The 17,826-nt window shown below is 37.2% G+C and overlaps 1 protein-coding gene across 1 annotated transcript in view; it reads left to right on the top strand.

Annotated features, from left to right (window-relative positions):
* Positions 1 to 17,826, top strand: part of LOC109103223 (NLR family CARD domain-containing protein 3-like) — a 1,793,396-nt gene that overhangs the window by 403,047 nt on the left and 1,372,523 nt on the right. The window lies entirely within an intron of this gene.

Raw genomic sequence — 17,826 nt, 5'->3', positions numbered from 1 at the left:
CAAAATAAACACTGCTTTTGGATCTACCTATTTGTGTGCGTGTCGTGACAGAACCATGGTGGGACTGGAGACCAACACGCTGCTGGTCATATTGTGTAGCCTTTCATAACCAATTCTTAAGGGGGGGGAGTGAATTAATAGTTCTCTCTTCCACTCTCAATACCCATGGCTGAATTGCCCTTGAGCAAGGCACTGAACCCACAGTTGTTCCCGGGGCGCTCGATATAACTGCCCACTGCTCTGAGTGTGTGTGTTCACTACTCACTACTAGATGCGGAGCACCAATTCCGAGCATGGGTTACCTTAATTGGCAAATGTGACGACTTTCACTTTCATATATACCCTCCATGACATTGTTTCCTCAAACCAAACTCCAAAGAATTTAAATGCTTTAACCCTTTCAGTGGGTGTATTATATATCTTTAATCCCTGTTCTGGCTTTTCCCTTTTAAAACCAAATACTACATATTTAGATTTTCAGACTGATACTTTAAACCCCCATTCCTCTGCCCAAGTCTCTACTGTATTAATTGCCTGCTGTACCTGCTTATATTTACAAAACACAACTCACCCCCATACCCACACATCACCATCAAAAAAAAACAAACAAAAACCAACTCCCAATTCAAAAAAACAAAATATAAAAATCACAATAAAAAAAAATAACACTATTACAATAACACTACCCTTCCATTTCACAACCACCACCTTTTCCTCACTAGAAAGTAGTCTGCCGACTTTTACTTGGATAGTACGATCCCTCATAAAATTATTTATCCAATTTAACACTGGCATAAAGTTGCCTGCATCATACATCTTAATCACCAGCCCCTCCTTCCATACCATGTCATATGCTTTTTCAATATCTAGAAAGAATCCCAAAACTGATTTTTTATTAGCTAAAGCTCTTTTAATATCTAAATCCAATAGTAAGACAGAATCCATTGTGGATCTACCAATTCTAAAACCACTTTGATAAGTAGTAAAGTACTCCTGTTTCTCCAAAATATATACTAATCTATCAGTAAACATTCGTTCCATCGTTTTACATAGCACTGACGTAAGAGCAATTGGGTGGTAAGAGCTGGGTTCTCCTGCATTTTTACCAGGCTTCAATATCGGCATAATTTTTGCATGTTTCCATTCCCTTGGCAGTATACCACACTCAAATATAATATTTATTAGCTTCAACAATTCGTCTAATACTGGATCATCTAAATTGCAAAGAATCTGATAACCTATCCAGTCTATTCCAGGTGCCATATCTTTTCCCTTTTGGATAGCTTGATTAAGCTCTCCCATAGAAAAGAAAGCATTCCCTGCATTTGTATTATCATTATTACATTTAAATTTCTCATTCTTTAATTTCTCATTTCTTTTCTTTTTTCTAGCCGAACTTAAATTCTTTGAACTATGCACTTGCTTAAATATTTTAACCAACATCTCTCCTTTATCCTTACTATTAACTGATTTTTGCCCCTCAATCTGTAAAACTGGTACTTTAGTTGATTTATATACTCCTGACATTTTATGTATTAATGACCATAGTTTCCTAACATTTGTTTCCATTCCTAAAGAACTACAAAATTTGCGCCAACTCTCTCTCGGTCTCTTTTATGACTCTTTTAGCTTTTGCCCTTAATTTCTTATATACAATTGCTTGTTCTTCTACTGGGTTTTTCCTCAGTCTTCGATAAACTTTATTTCTAGCTCGAACATCAATAATACACGCCTCATTCCACCAGGGCACAATCTGACATTCTTTTGGTGATTCAGCTTTTGGGATAAACTCGTCTGCAGCCTTTATTAATATGTCACAAATTGAACTATTCCATCTATCCAAATCTCCTCTAGACACATTATGCACCATTTCCTGAGTCCTTTCTTTAAATTCATCCCACCTTGCTTTTGAATATTTATACTTCTTTGGCCTGTAACCCTGTTCTTTAATTAGCCTTCTCTCAATCCTACTTAAAATTTGAACATGGTCACTTCCAATAGTATACCGATCCATTATATCCCATTCTTCCACTATAGCAAGCTCAGGGGGAGTAAAGGTTAAGTCAATGCATGAGGTTTCACCACTACTTGTTTGAAATCAAGTTGGCCTGCCATCATTCATCACTACCAGTCCATGATTATCAATAAAATCCTCCAGGACTGAACCGTTTCTATCTCGAGTACTACTCCCCCAAATTCCACTGTGTGCAATAAAATCCCCAGTACAAATCACTGGCACCTTAACTTTAGCCATTATTCCTTCCAGTATTTCTTCCTCTAACTGCAACCCTGAATTATAATAATTAACTTTAGAAATCCTGACCTCCGACCATTCTATTACAACCACACATTCAATCTCATTGCTGATGATCTCTACTTTACTATATTGCAAACCATTTTTAATAAAAGTGACACATCCACCTCCAACCCTATTTACTCGATCTGCTCTAAAACTTTCATATACTGGTATAACAAAATCTAAACAAGGTTTAAGCCATGACTCCTGGACACAAATCACATCAGGTTTTTCAACAAATGCATCAATAAATCTCTTGAATTCCTGCCCATTGGCTACTAGACTTCTAGCATTCCATTGCAGAACATAAAACAAAGTAAAAGTATATACAGATCAATATATACTTAACAGTCCATCTCTTCTTCAGTTGAAACATATTCCTCAGCTACCCTATGTGTTCCCTGCCTGATAAAAACCTTCTGAACTCCCTGATAATCCTTCATGCATTAATCTATACATCTCTGGTTGAATATCCTTAATCTTGAGAAATGTATCTGCTAATGCAATCACTTCTCTTACAACATCTGATTTATTCTTTGCCAACTCTTTAATTCTCTACACTGCTTCTGAAAAGAAGGCCAAAAATGCTTTCTTTTTGATCATTATATAATCATCTGGGACTTTTCAGAACTCTTGTTGTGGCTTCACCAGTCCTGTAGCTTGACCACTACCACTTGCTCCCTCAATCCTTCTCACTGCTACTGCATATAAAACCTTGTTCTCATCTCTTACTTTCATGAAACTAACACCCTTTAAATGCAGCCACATGGTTTCCCCCAGAATTACAGCATTTAGTCTGAGTTTTACACGCTTTTGTCGTGATCTTCACTACGATTTCCACATCTGCGTTTACCTCTACATATTTGCTGCTATATGCCCAAACCTCTAACACTTATAGGATCTCAGAGGAGGTCTTTCATACTTCCTAACTCTGAAACACAGATAGCCTAGCATGACTTTCTCTGGCAAATCTTCCATAAATGTCAACAATACCGCAGAGCTTTCTCTGCCTTCTCCTCTTTGATTCTTTCCCATGCGGGTAGCTTTAACCACCTTCCCTCCTTTCAGATTGGTTTTTAATTCTTCCTCTGAAATTTTGTAAGACACATTATAGATAACTCCTTTTGTTCCATTAGATCCAGGGATGAAACCCTCTATGCTCTTACCATTCAAATGCTTTAATCTACAGGCTTTAGTTTGTTGTTCAGCTGTCTTACACATTATCATTAGCATACCATTCGCTAGAGTCTTAGCTTGCCTGACATCTCCAACCTCACGTTTTATAGCACTTGAGATCTTCAGTGAGCTAATAGTTCCAAAACCCCGACTATTATCCCTCACTTTAAACTCTTCCTCATTTTGATGGTAATCCACTTTTCTACTCTTAACATTACTATCCATATCACTGTCAATTTCTTGATTTATTTTATGATTTCTCTTCCCTTTATTACTCTTTCTCTGTTCTCTCTCTCCCCTTTGTCCTTCCTCCCCCCCCCCACTACCACCCCCACCTGACATAGGCTGGCATCTGAGTTGAGAAACAATCCGACTCCGCTTATCTTCTCTGTCCACTTCAGGAGAAACTTCATTTTCCACACCAGCTGATGACTTGCTTTTCCTCCACGTGACTTAGAATGATTAATTCACCAACTGCTTCAACCACCTGTGTAGATTTGAGTTGTGTAGCATCCAGGAATGATTTTCCTCGTTGTCCCATTAACGAGCAGGTATGACTGTGGTCTCTTCTCTGCAATCAAGCTGTTCTTGTTAGTGCCTGCAGATAAAAGACAAAAGTAACAGTCAAGGTCAGCTCTCCAACTGATTTTATTTATATTAGTTTGACAATATGTTGAGGCAGACAATAGTAGTGACAGAAATGTCCAAATGTACCTTCTTGAAGATGTTTTTCAGATTGACAGGATTACATTTTTCCAGGTCCCTCGCAGCTTTGTGATGATGGTGGAATCAAATTGGAGACCAATTGATTCAATATCGCTGTCCAATTCTAAATAACAGATATGACTAATTCAGCAAAAAATTGCATGAACACAGAATATAGATAGAGCATGAATATAGATATTCTTATTCTGAAATATAGTCTAACATTGACATCGGTTGCATCCTCCTTCACAGCTGATTCAGAGGTCAATTGGGTCCTTGAAGGTCTTGGGAGAAGCCAGGAACTTGGCATCTTGAAAAGAAAGAAAAAAAATAAATAATGACAACATCTCTCTCAGGAACCATTCTGCTAAGTTGATTGTGTAGTCACACAGTGGCTCTGTTCACAACCTGGCATTAGCACGCATCTTGGGTGACACATATGGCCAAATACTAAATTATTACAGGGTTAGTTAAAAAAATAAAATTTAATCAGTTTACTCAGCCTTTTGTTATCTTTGTAACACAACTAAAGATATTTTAATAGAATATAAGATTTCTGTCCCTTGAATGATGGTCCACTTAACTACCACTTTAATACTTTATAAACTTCATAAAGAGATCTAATCCATAAAGAGAAGTAATCCATATGTATCATGTGGCAGGGTTGCCAACTCTCACGCATCTGGCGTGACACTCACGCTTGGACTTCAGTGTCACGCCAGATGCGTGAGAGTTGGCAACCCTGCATGTGGTTTAGTCCAAATTTTCTGTTTATGTTCTGTTCCCTGATCAGTGTTTAAATGTGAAAAAAAAGTAATTCTGTTCACTGTAAAGTGATCAAGTCTCTTCAGAAAATTTGGACTAAACCGCTCGATTCATTTGGATTAGTTTTATGATCACTTTATGAACTTCTTGAAGTATCAAAGAGGTAGCTGTGTAGACTGTTGATGGAAGGAAATTATCTCATTCAAAATATCTTTACTTGTGTTTTGAAAATGAATGCAAGTCTTTCAGGTTTGGAATGACAAGTGAGAAATAATGACAATTTTTCATTTTTGGGTCAACTTACCATTTATCTTTTTGCTTATTGAATCTTAAATTAATAATAAGTAAATTCCAGGTGTGAACATAAGCTAATATTGTGTGCCTGCCCAGTTAAACTTTAATTGTTCATATTCAGTTGCGTTGCATTTTAAATTTGTACTGCACATAGATTAACATATAAATGAGACAGACTCACACTTCTGGTGTCATCTTCAGCATTCTGCTCCGTTCTTGTAGGGCTTCCATCCCTCACACTCAGTGTCATCAGACTCACAGGAGCTTCCTTCACTTGACACTGCAGAAGTCTGGGCAAATTCTATTGGAAAAAAAAAGATAAAAAATAAAATAAAAAATAAATTAATTTAATTAATTTAATGTGGTATAATAATTGTGATTTTCCCTAATTATGAGTATGCTGAGAACTGTCTATAATACGGGTGTCAAATCATAAACATATATATTTTTTTACATCCTTCATTCCAGGGTCAATTTTATTGAGACCTTGTGCAATATTCACACAGAGGTTTGAAACAATTTAAGTATTTATTTAATCTGATTATTAAATACATTTGTATAATTTTAATAAGTAACACGAGTAATAAGACATCTTAAAATTAACAGTGTACTATATTAGAATAAATTAACACATGTTAATTTATCTTATTATTAATTTATTATTTATAATGTGAAAAGAAACTATAGATAGATTCAGACATTTTTCTCCATTAAAACTTATCTTTGTATATCTGGAAATATTTGGAACATTATTTAACCCAGAATAGCATGCTATATGAATTGATAAAGTGCATGCACGCTCTGCCAGTGGGCACTTAAGGAAACTGAAAGACTGACGGATTTAAAGTTTAACCTACCTTTAACTCACTTTCACGATACTTGCATAAACGTAATTGTCATAAGAAAAACTTGACGGTAACGTTAGCGCGTTTGTGTTTTGACGCAGATATGACAGACTTGATATTCAGCGCTGAGAACAAACAACATAAGACAATGGCGAATAGAAGTTTTTAAACGTGCTCTAATTTCAGAGTTGTGCATTAGATAAAGTCAATCAAATGACTGGTAAATGTTCCTCGTTATAGCAGCTCTGTCTGCAGAAAGACTGCACATCTGCAGTGGGCGAGACAGACACTTTAACACGGTGTTGAGTCACAAAAAACTAATTTGTTAGCGCGTTTAACAGTCCAACTATTACCGTTTCAAAGCATGGAAACAGCGAAATGCCACACTCAATGCTTTCAAAAACAAATACATTTACCATTTGATGAATTCACTAATTTGAGTAAACCTACCGAATGTAACTCAAGTTAGCAGCTTCAGTCTTCAGCGCCAGACTCACAGTAACCGCAGGCCTCGGCGGGAACAGAGGCGAAAGGATGCGTCAACGAACAAAAATGAAAGAAGCTAAAAGCATATAACGTTATTACATGAATTGTAAGCACATTCCAAAAAGTTATTTTACACGTAGTCACCTTTTTTTCAGGAAATCGAAGCGGCATGAGAAACTTTCACTCTTCTGTAACATACATCTCTGCACCTCATGAACACGAACTTAACACTAAACCTGACAAAAACACTCGCAGTTAGTAATTTCTAAATGTGTTCACCACCAATCATATTTTTGAGTGAGAGTATCAGCAAAAATGTTTTCCAGTGTACTTTTATCAAAGAGAAAAGCAATCAACTTACCGTCACCGGTGTCGAGAAGAAAAAATGCGTCGTCGCTTGGCGAGGCAGCAGTCACTGAAGAAGTGAGGTCAGGCGATTGGCCGAGAGGATTTTATTTACGCACTTTTATTGTAAAAGTGAAATTACACCCAAATAACAACACTGAACATGAGTACTGTTTAACACTGTGGATCATTAATTCAACTCTTTGGGAATTAATAACTTTAAACACTGCAAATATTACACTGCTGATTTTACTGTTCAGAAGAATGAAGTTGATTTGAAAGTAATGCACGGAAGAGTATTATACAGGAAAAAATAAAGCAAATATGGCAGAAAGAATGGAAAGAAGGAAATAAAGGCAGACATTATTTTCAATTCAGCCTACAATAATGCACACATCATTCAAAAGATTAGAGAGGAGGGATAGTGTGGAAAATCATCAGATTAAGATTGGCCACAGTAATTGAATTTTGGGCTGGCAAGGGTTGGCAAGCATCCAGACGGCAGATGTTTGTGAAAGGGAATTAGAAACCAGAAGCATGTAGTAATGGAGTGAAATTCTTCAAAGCTGCAAAATCACGTTTTTCTGATGTTACAGCATCCGGAGTCTCATCTTTATCTTTAAAATCAATTCTCGAAAATAAGAAATATGAAACAACAAAGATTGTTATACGTTTTTTACTCCACACAGGTCTTTATTTGAGGATTTAATATATGAGATAGAGTTCTTCAGATGAATTGAGGAGGGCAGCACATGGCCAGCCGCATAAGCTGCCGCAAATCACACAAGAAGAAAAAGAAGAAAGTCTATGCACTTTCGGGTTTAGTCTAAAGAGCGTCAGTGAATGAAATGTCACAGTTCTGCATTTGTGCTTTGAAAACGTTAGCGGGTAGCCTAGATTTATGCTTTCAGTTTGAATAGAAATCTTATACAGTACATTTTGTCGATCTAAAATGTTAATTGTGCATTAACAGCTGTCAAACATGTCGGTCCACAAACGCACACTCTGAACTAATTTAAAGTGCATTTCTTATTTTGGTCGCGCATGACACCTGCAGACCACTTACGTGCAGCCCTGCCTATATTCTATCTGTTGTTTTCTTTTTATTATACAATTAACAAAAAGCTAAAAAGGGCATCTAATACTAGTTTGCTTTATTCTTTTTCTGTTTTCTTTTTATTTATTATATAATAAAAAAACTTGCTATATGTACTGTGTTAAGCTAACTGAGACTTGTTATAGCACTTGCGTATCATTGCTCTTTTGTTGTTTCTGATTGCTTCCATTGTCCTCATTTGTCACTTTGGATAAAAGTGTTTGCTAAATGACTAAATGTAATGTAAATGTAAGGTTTTGGCAAATTTTTTATTTGTATTATTTTTTATTGCACTGTATGGTGTTAACACATGATGAATTACTCACACATGAACATAACGTGTCTGATTCATTGTGTTTTCTCTTTCTGTCTTCAGTCTGTGTGAATGCAATATTATAGAGAAACGGTGTCTCATCCTGACTTCAGCTCTGAAATCAAACCCATCACACCTGAGATTCCTGAACCTGAGCGGAAATAACCTAGAAGACTCTGGAGTGAAATACCTCAGTGATCTACTGATGAACACACAATTCAAGTTGGAGACACTACAGTTAGTATCATTATACTCTGCTGTAACAGCAGTTACAGTGAGATTAAAGTTTACTGTTTACTTTCAGGAAAATGAAAGGATGTGATGTGTGGCCAAATATAGTGTCCCATACTCTGAATTTGTGCTCTGCATTTAACACACACACACACAAACACACACCATGAACACACACACACACACCGTGAACACACACACTGTGAACACACACGGCGCCAGGGGACCGTTGGGGTTCAGTTCTTGCTCAAGGGTCTCATCTCAGTCATGGTACTGAAGGTAGAAGGGAGCGCTGGATATTCACTCTCTCCACCTACAATCCCTGCTGGACCTGAGAATCAAACCCACGACCTCGAACCCACGACCTTTCTAGCATTTTAAATACAGTTGTTCCTTTACGCTTAAGGAAGGTTAAGGAAAACAGTTTGACACCATGGTATAATGAGCACACTCGCACCCTAAAGAGAGCAGCCTGGAAAATGGAGCGCAGCTGGAGGAAAACAAAACTAGAGGTATTTCGTATTGCTTGGTGGGAAAGTAACCTATCCTACAGAAAAGCATTAAAAACTGCTAGATCTGATTACTTTTCATCTCTTTTAGAAGAAAACAAACATAACCCCAGGTATTTATTCAATACAATGGGTAAATTAACGAAAAAGAAAGCATCAACAAGTGTGGACATTTCCCAACATCACAGCAGTAATGACTTTATGAAGTACTTTACTTCCAAGATCGATACTATTTGAGATAAAATTGTAACCATGCAGCAGTCAGCTACAGTATCGCATCAGACAGTGCACTATAGATCCCCTGAGGAACAGTTCCGCTCATTCTCTACTATAGGAGAGGAAGAATTGTATTAACTTGTTAAATCATCTGAACCAACAACATGTATGTAGTGCTGAAGAAAAACAACTTGAAGGAGAAGCTGCTGGGGACCTTCTATCACTCTGCAGAGGAGAGCCTGCTGACATACTGTATCACAATATGGTTTGGCAGCTGTACAGAGGCAGAGAGGAAAGGAATACAGTAGATCATCAACACCCCGCAGAGGATCATTGGCTGTTCTCTTCCCTCTCTGAAGGACCTTTACAACTCCCGCTGCCTCAGCAGAGCTCAGAACATTGAAAAAGACCACTCTCACCCTGGTTCCCACCTGTTTAAGCTGCTGCCCTCTGGCAGGTGCTACAGGTGCATTAAATCACATACAAACAGACTCAAGGATAGCTTTTTCCCCAGAGCTATAATGACGCTGAACACACACATGCAATGACATGCACTGACCCCACCCCTCCCATCTTATTCAGTGCAATATGTGTATATCATATGTATCTTAATTTTTTTTGTTGTTGTTGTTTCTTTCGTCTATTGTGTACCACGCACCTTGCGCAGAAGCTCTGCAATTTCATTGTTTCTTGTGTACAATGACAATAAAGCATTCTAATTCTAATTCTCTAATTCTAAAAGCTCTGCATATAATAACCAGTTAGGAACCTAGGTGTGCTATTTGATAACAATCTTTCCTTCGAAAGCCACATTTCTACTGCATGCTTGCTTAGTTGGGGACACTTCATTTACAGCGATATCGTTGACTTGATTACAAATGATTGCACAGATACTATTTAAACTGAACTGAGATGATGACATCACTGAATTCAATGGTGAACTGCCTTTAACTGTCATTTTGCATTATTGACACACTGTTTTTTTTAATTAATGTTATTCAGTTGCTTTGACGCAATCTTTTTTGTCCAAAAAATAACAAAAATTACGACTTTTATTCAGCTTTTCTTCCTCCTTCCGGCCTGTGTGAGTGCATTCACAACATGGCAGTGACGCCAGCTGCGACGACCTGCGTGACGTGTTTTTCTTTGTTTATTGGGCGCACCAGAGACACGTCAGTTATTATTTCGTATGTCATATTGCCAGTGCTGACATGATTCTCTGTGCACAAAGGTATTCGTAATCTCTGATTTTTCCGCTAAATAAACTTTCCTTCTCCTCACAATGTTGGATCGACCTGTCCGTGGTTTCCGTCCGCCCCCCCCCCCTTCCCACCTCCACTGAACTAACCCTTTCATCTGTGCATACTGGAAGTGATATAGCATAGTATTGACAGTGATACTATGACAATGTGATATTACAATGGTGCTCCATCTGAAATCACATCATTGGATCACAATAGGACCCCCCCCCATCTTGAGGTTACCCCCTTAAAATTGAAACAAAATTGCTGGAATTGTCAAATAACAACTCAGTTGTTTCACGTTTAATAATAGTTTTAAGTAGTTAAACTAACAGACACAAATGGGCAAAAATCAACTTTGTAAATCTTATACTTCTGCTTGAGTGTCCCCTCCTTGCCTCACAGTGCTTATCCAAACGCTGCTTTCTTAATTGCAATCTAATCCTCTACACACACACACACTCCACACACATCACAGCACAAGCACACCCATTCACTCTCTCTCCTCTCTCTCTCTCTCGCTCTCTCTCTCTCTCTCACGCACACAAACACCACACACAAACACACAAACGGAGTCCTGTCTGAGAAGATAAGATCCCACAATAGTTGGGAGAACGGCTGTCTGAGCTATTTTTAGTCACTTAAACATCAGATGTGAATAACATTACCTGCTTTAGTGACAGGGTTGCCCGTTTCAACAAATCCGCTCTTGTCTGCTCACAAACTAGCCCAACTCATCGCATGTTTCGAGGGGGTCCCTGTTTTTGTAACTCTTACCATGCTCCGAGGCTTTTCTAAAATTCTCGTTACTGGGCGCGTTACCTTTAAACACACGGAAACAGATGACCCACAAGTTTGCCCCTTCTATAGGGAAAATACTTGTTACGGTGTTCACACTTGGACAACACTGTGATGGCTAGAATGTCTACAGCGGACACAGAGCTGCTGTCTGGTTGCTGTGAAACTAAGTCACTCTCTGGATACCCACATTGAAATGATGAGGAAAGATAAAATTCCTCCTGTGTATACTAGTTTAATCACAAGTACAATCAATAGCTGTATTTATTTGTGTCTCCTTCAAAAAAAGCTCTAATGAAATTTTACCCTTCCTCATGCTCCCCATACCTGTAAGATGAAATTCCCGCCCTGAAGGTGATATCGGAAGCCTATATTCATTCGCTCGCATCAGTTTTTCAGCATGGTCTACCCTGGAAAGCCACCACGGAGACATTGGTTTGACTATCCCATGTTGAGTTGTCAAACGGTCGTCCTGTACCCCCCCGCCCCCCCCCCCCCAGAGTGATGAGAAGATTGCACAAACAACATTATTTTGTCATTTTTTGTTTTTTTTTTAAAGACTAAACTCAACCAGTAAAGTGTGATTAATGGACTATTTTATTCACAATAAAATTTGAATTAAATTTGATTATTTTCATGTGTCCTAAAATGGTAAGTGTGAATTCACAGCGTCAACCCAATTGTAGGCCACAAACACTCGATTGGAAACTAATTTACAGCCCATTTCTTATTTGTTGATCGCGCATGCACACTGCGACACTTCTGTTGCACCATGCCATATTCTATAAGTTTTATTTTATTTTTTTATTTCTTATACAATTAAAAATCCTAAAAAAAACAAAAAAGGCATCATATTAGTTGCTTTATTTCTATCTGGTTTCTCTAATATTTTATCTATAATTACAAAAATTATAACACCTTTATTGTACTATGTACGTGTTAAGCTACCTGAGACCTTTATAGCCCGTGGTTATCATTGCTCTTTCATTGATTTTGATTGCTTTTATTGGATAAAATTGTCTGCTGAATGACTAAATGTAATGTAAATGTAAGGTTTTGGCAATTTGTTTTATTTGTTTTTTTTTTTTTTTTTTGCACTGTATGCGTGTTATCTTCACATGATGAATTATCACACATGACATAAACTTCTGTATGATTCATTGTGTTTTTTCTTTCTGGTCTTAGTCTGTGTAGAATGCAGGATTACAGAGCAAAACAGTGTTCTCATCCTGACTTCAGACTTTCTGCTGAAAAAATCAAACCATCACACCTGAGGAAACTGATTCCTGAGTGTGAATCAAATAATAAAAAAAAATCCAGGATCACGCTTGAACGAGATCGTGGAATCACTTAACTGTGAGTACTGAAGGGATTTCACGCTTGTTAAAATGGATTGAGGAAGAGAGATTGAGGGCAGTAACATTCACTATTACAAGAATCAAAATTCTGAAAATCACTGGTTAACTCTTAGTGCTGTTCAAGTCATTTGAGACCCCAAAATGTTTGCTGAATAAAAGCAAAAAAAAAAACGTTCCTTTATGGTGTAAATGTTCATGAGACTTTTGTACAGTTGTCAACACTTGGTAGCTCTACAAATTAGAAATGAAATGGATTGATATTCTGGTTGTGTGTAGTGTTTGAATAAAAAAAAGGTCCCTCTTGGAAACCCTTATTGAACATGAAGTGGGTCCCCAAAAAAACAACAGAGACATTCATGGGAGGACTATTAAAATGTTGATTTGTGTTGTTACATAAAGTTGTCAAAAATTGTCTTGAAGATGGTGCCACCAGCACTTTTAATTTATTGTGAATAAAGATTACAACTATCCTAAAGTCCTGTGTGAAAAAAAAAAAACAAAAAAAAAAAAAAAAAAATAATATATATTCTATATATATATTATTATATATATATCTATTATATTAGATCATATATATATAATTTTTGTTACAAATACTTGTTGGACCCAAACAGCGGAGTGTCCTCCCCAAACGGAAACAGAAATAAGAGTTAAACAAAAACACTTTAATACCCCAATATCTCTGGAGAATGTGTTCACATAATAATTTGTGAAAGATTTTTCATCTTCATGTTTGTTTTGTAAGATGATCTCTCTTTCCTCTGTTTGTCTCTTTTAGGTCTTTATGGTCTGTGGCATTACAGAGTTTTTCTTTAACTCAGTCTTGTGACAAACACAAAAGCTCTGCAGTTCCCTAAACTGCTTGATCTGAGTGCTAATAGATGGGAGACGCAAAGCAGAAGTCAGAGGCTCGAGATGCTGGTGACCACAATTCTTCAAGGTATTGTATGAAAAGAGTTTCTCACCCCCCCCCCTTTATTTGGTTATCCCCCTATCCAAGCTTTCCTTTACACAGGGTTTTGTGTCGCTGTATTGTGTGATGAACTGTAAAGTTGATAAAAATGTGACCCACCAAGGAGAGGAAGAGAAGGGAGAAAGGGGAAAAAAAGAAACGCACACTGTCACAGCTTTATACAGCAACAGGTGCTTATTAAGACATCCGAAGTAAGTAGGGAATAATTGACAGTGGAATATAGATTGTTCAAGATTGTAGGAAAACGCTGGTTAAAATCAGAGCAAGATTCAGCTCAGCTCACAGTCGGTCCAGCATCACATGAAATGTCTCATGTCTATTGGGGTTTTGTACTTGTGACAAGCAACAAGGTCACCCACTTACTTGACACTACTTTCTGGAAGAGATAATGTACCTTCCGAGCGCTGTTACACAGAATGAACCCAGACAGGGGTGCTCAGGACTGGGTCCTCCTGAAGAGTACTTAGCTGTTGTAACATCCGGCTGCATGTGCATTATCACACTTATAATATATGGAGACAGATAGTCTCAAAATATATTCACGCAAAAACACGATTCACACATGCGTGTAACATTTACATGCATGAAACCTAATTCACAAGTACACAACAAAGAAAATGAACGGTGCGTGAAAAAATCTATATTACAAAAGAATTTCACATGCAGCAAAATAAAAAAATATATTATTCATAAAATACATTCACAAATGCAAAACACCAATGAGTAGATATAAAAATGGGGATAAAAACCTTTGCATGTTTAAATTTACGAGCGTCTGAAGTACAATTCTCATTTACTACGAATCCCACTCGGATTTTGTGTGTGTGGTTTTGAGGACTTTCTGGCAGCGCTCTCTCCACGTGGGTCTGTTCGTACTCTTTAGGCCAACAGATGCGAGCTTAACAGTCAACAATCGATCATAAGCAACCGAGAGTGCATTCAGACGCTCGCGGCAATCGGGGAGACGTTCAAGAGGAGAAGCCATAGAAGCACTGGTTACGCATTTTAAAATACTATACAAAATAATTAATCAGAATATTACTCCTGCCTCCCACGCCAAAGAATCCCTGCCAAGCTCGCCGTCTCTGCAAGATACGATGGCAGTTTGCCGCACAGATCACTAGAAGATGTAAATCGTGTTAGACAGGTTGCTGATCGTCAATCAAGCTTAGTTTGAGTTAGTGCGATGTCACAGAACCGGACTAGTGCTACAAAAAATTGCTAAAAATGGGCTTGTTTCACTTGTCTCAATTAGTGTTACAATTGGGTGCTGTGCATTGTTTACGTCTAGGGAGTCTGATGTAACGGCTTAATTTCCGTTCTAAATTTAATCCATATTGTGCAAAAAGGATCGTGCTCAGTTGAATCACTCTCAGTGGCTTATGATATGATTGGGTGACTGGTTACGCTCGCTCTGATGGCTAAAGGTACGAAGACCCACGTGGGAGAATAGAGAGCTCGTGCAGGAAAGGTCTCATAACCCACACACACAAATCGGTGGACTATCGTAGTAAATGACGCTTTGTAATTCAGACACTCGTACATTTTAAACATTCAAGGTTTTTGTGCACATTTGAATCTACGAATGTGTTTTGTCATTTGTGAAATGTATTTTTATGAATATATAATTTATTTTGAGCATGTGATATTTGCTTTTTGTGATATTTTTTTTTTCCGCACGTGAATTTTTTTGTGTGTACGAATAGGTTTTCTGCATGGAAAATTTGTTACGCATGTTGAATGTGTTTTTGCCGTGAAATTATATTTGAGAATTATCTGTCTATAAACATTTAACTGACGATTTTATTTAAGACAAAATCACATTGTGTTTGTTTCTGTGATTTATTACATTTGTGTACACTGCGTTAGTATGTGTTTCTCTTTATTATTGACTCACAGAGGACAAACAGATGGAATTTCATGTGCAAATGTATGTTAAAACACAATAAATATTGTTTTGAGAAAGACTATATGAAATATCACTGTTAGTTTATAGTAACACAAAAGAAAACTGTAATTTTTTCTATCTCTGCTCTGCTTCCAAACTTACATTGTGATGATGAAGATTCACTTGTCACCAAGTCCCTGATAGGAGTTCAATCACCAGTAAGTGATGAATGCTGTATATCATTAAATGTGAAGTGGTTCTTGAGAGAGCAGTAAACATCAGCTGAAGTTCCACAGAAGAGCTTCACTACGTGTCTATGAGGAGAAATAAATGTGTGAAAGTGATCCCATACAGTTGAAGAGACTCAGACTTTACAATGAAATAATGCAGCATGTGTGTTAGCAACACTGATATTGAATGATTAATGTTGCTTTAGTATTCAAAAACGAAGAATGATCTAATTTGTGTTTAATGTAAAGCTGGAGAACATGAGGAGGAAGAAAGCTCAGATTTGGAGTCTGTCTGGATCTTCAGTTTAATAATATTTGTATTAAAAACTCATTCATAATTGATTAAGATGTTTAAATGTGTCATGTCAAGTGCCAAACTTACAATGTATCAAAGATATAAAGCAGATGTACAATGTGTGAAAATTTCATGTTACTTAAGAACATTTCCATGATCTCGCTTACATTTTCTACACTTGTATTCTATTAATTCTATATTAAGTTAGCTATGTGTCTGTCTGTTGCTAACAAGTCACAAAGTGCTCTCCTTACAACAATAAAAACAAAGCAGAAAAAACAGTGTAATAAAGCTGGATTGTGCGGTTTTTTGTTTTTTTTTTTTTTTTTCGCAGATGAATTGATTTAAAACTGGAGTTTTCACAACGAGTTGTAGTTTTGTTGATGGAACTTGAGTGACAGCTCAGTGTTTTAGAAATTGCTGCGCCTTTTATCGCGTGTGTGTCATTTTATTCAATATTGGGAAGAAAAAAGTTTGTTTTCAATGGACTTTGTGGACTTTTTCGACGAAGAACAACAAAGATAATAGTGTGCTTCTCTTATTTTTCATGTTCATTATCAACAAGTACCAAACTTCAGTTTTAAGATAAATTAAAACAGTTTATTAAAAAACAGTATGTTCTGTGTGGAATATTTTAATAATTTATTTAAAACAGCTTGGTGTTGTCCGTTTCTTTTTCTTGGATGCAATGTTGATGTTCATATAATCCTCGTAAATGATATGATGTTCCGGAAAAGCACATTTAACCTGCTGTTTGATTTTTTTTTTTTAGAAGAGCATTTCTCTCCACCTCCTTTTTTATTGGGAATATATATCCACACAAAACAATACATAAAATACTTGTTCAAGACATTATTTTGGGACAGTCGCAGCTATTGAATACTGGTTTTTGAGTATATTAATAGGCTTTACTGTCAGGTTGTAACCGATCCTCCTTTGCTTCTTCTTTAAAAGGGTCATATGATGCTGCTAAAAACAACATTATTTTGTGTATTTGGTGTAATGAAATATTTATGCGGTTTAAGGTTAAAAAAAAACATTATTTTCCACATACTGTTCATTATTGTTTCTCCTCTATGCCCTACTTCTGAAACGTGTTGATTTTTACAAAGCCCATCGTTCTGAAAAGTGAGGTGTGTTGTGATTGGCCGAATGCCTCAAGCGTGTGACGAAAATGTTACGTCCCTTAACATATTGTGATGCCCTGTCCAGCCAGAGCGTCGAGACATAAACATAAAACCCATTATAAACGTGATATAAACATGATTTCTAGTCGGGTCTTCTTTTGGAAGGCCTAACAAAGTAGTTTCACTTTCTCAACGAAACAGCGTCACACACCGCAGCATTGAGTGAACAGAGGCCGGCGCTTGAGAACGGTGCGGCAGGAGGATTCTATGAAGGACTGTACCTTGGTCTTGCAGCAACCACATGTGATGACCCTGGGCTGGACTCCTCTTCGTCCATGGTGAAAGTCTTAATGCGGGAAAACAAGCCCTGCGTTTCAATGTTCATACTATCCAACCTAAATAGTATGTGAGATTAGAATAAGTGTGTCCCAAAGTGTAGTATGTTGAAAAGAGTATGCCAAAAGTCCCCGGATGGTCGACTATTTCAGGTCGATTTATGAAGTGTGTGGATCTCTGCACACTCCAGTGGCTAAAATCAGGTCGGTGAAGACTGAACACGGTAAGAAGAGTTAAAATATGCTTTATTTGTACAGTTGTATCCAGTAACATTGCCAGTCATTGTTTTTTTTTTTTTTTTAC

Source organism: Cyprinus carpio, chromosome B22, assembly GCF_018340385.1.
Source record: "Cyprinus carpio isolate SPL01 chromosome B22, ASM1834038v1, whole genome shotgun sequence".
Classification (NCBI taxonomy): domain Eukaryota; kingdom Metazoa; phylum Chordata; class Actinopteri; order Cypriniformes; family Cyprinidae; genus Cyprinus; species Cyprinus carpio.
Note: the sequence above shows the minus strand (reverse complement) of the source record. Positions and strands in the feature narration are given on the sequence as shown.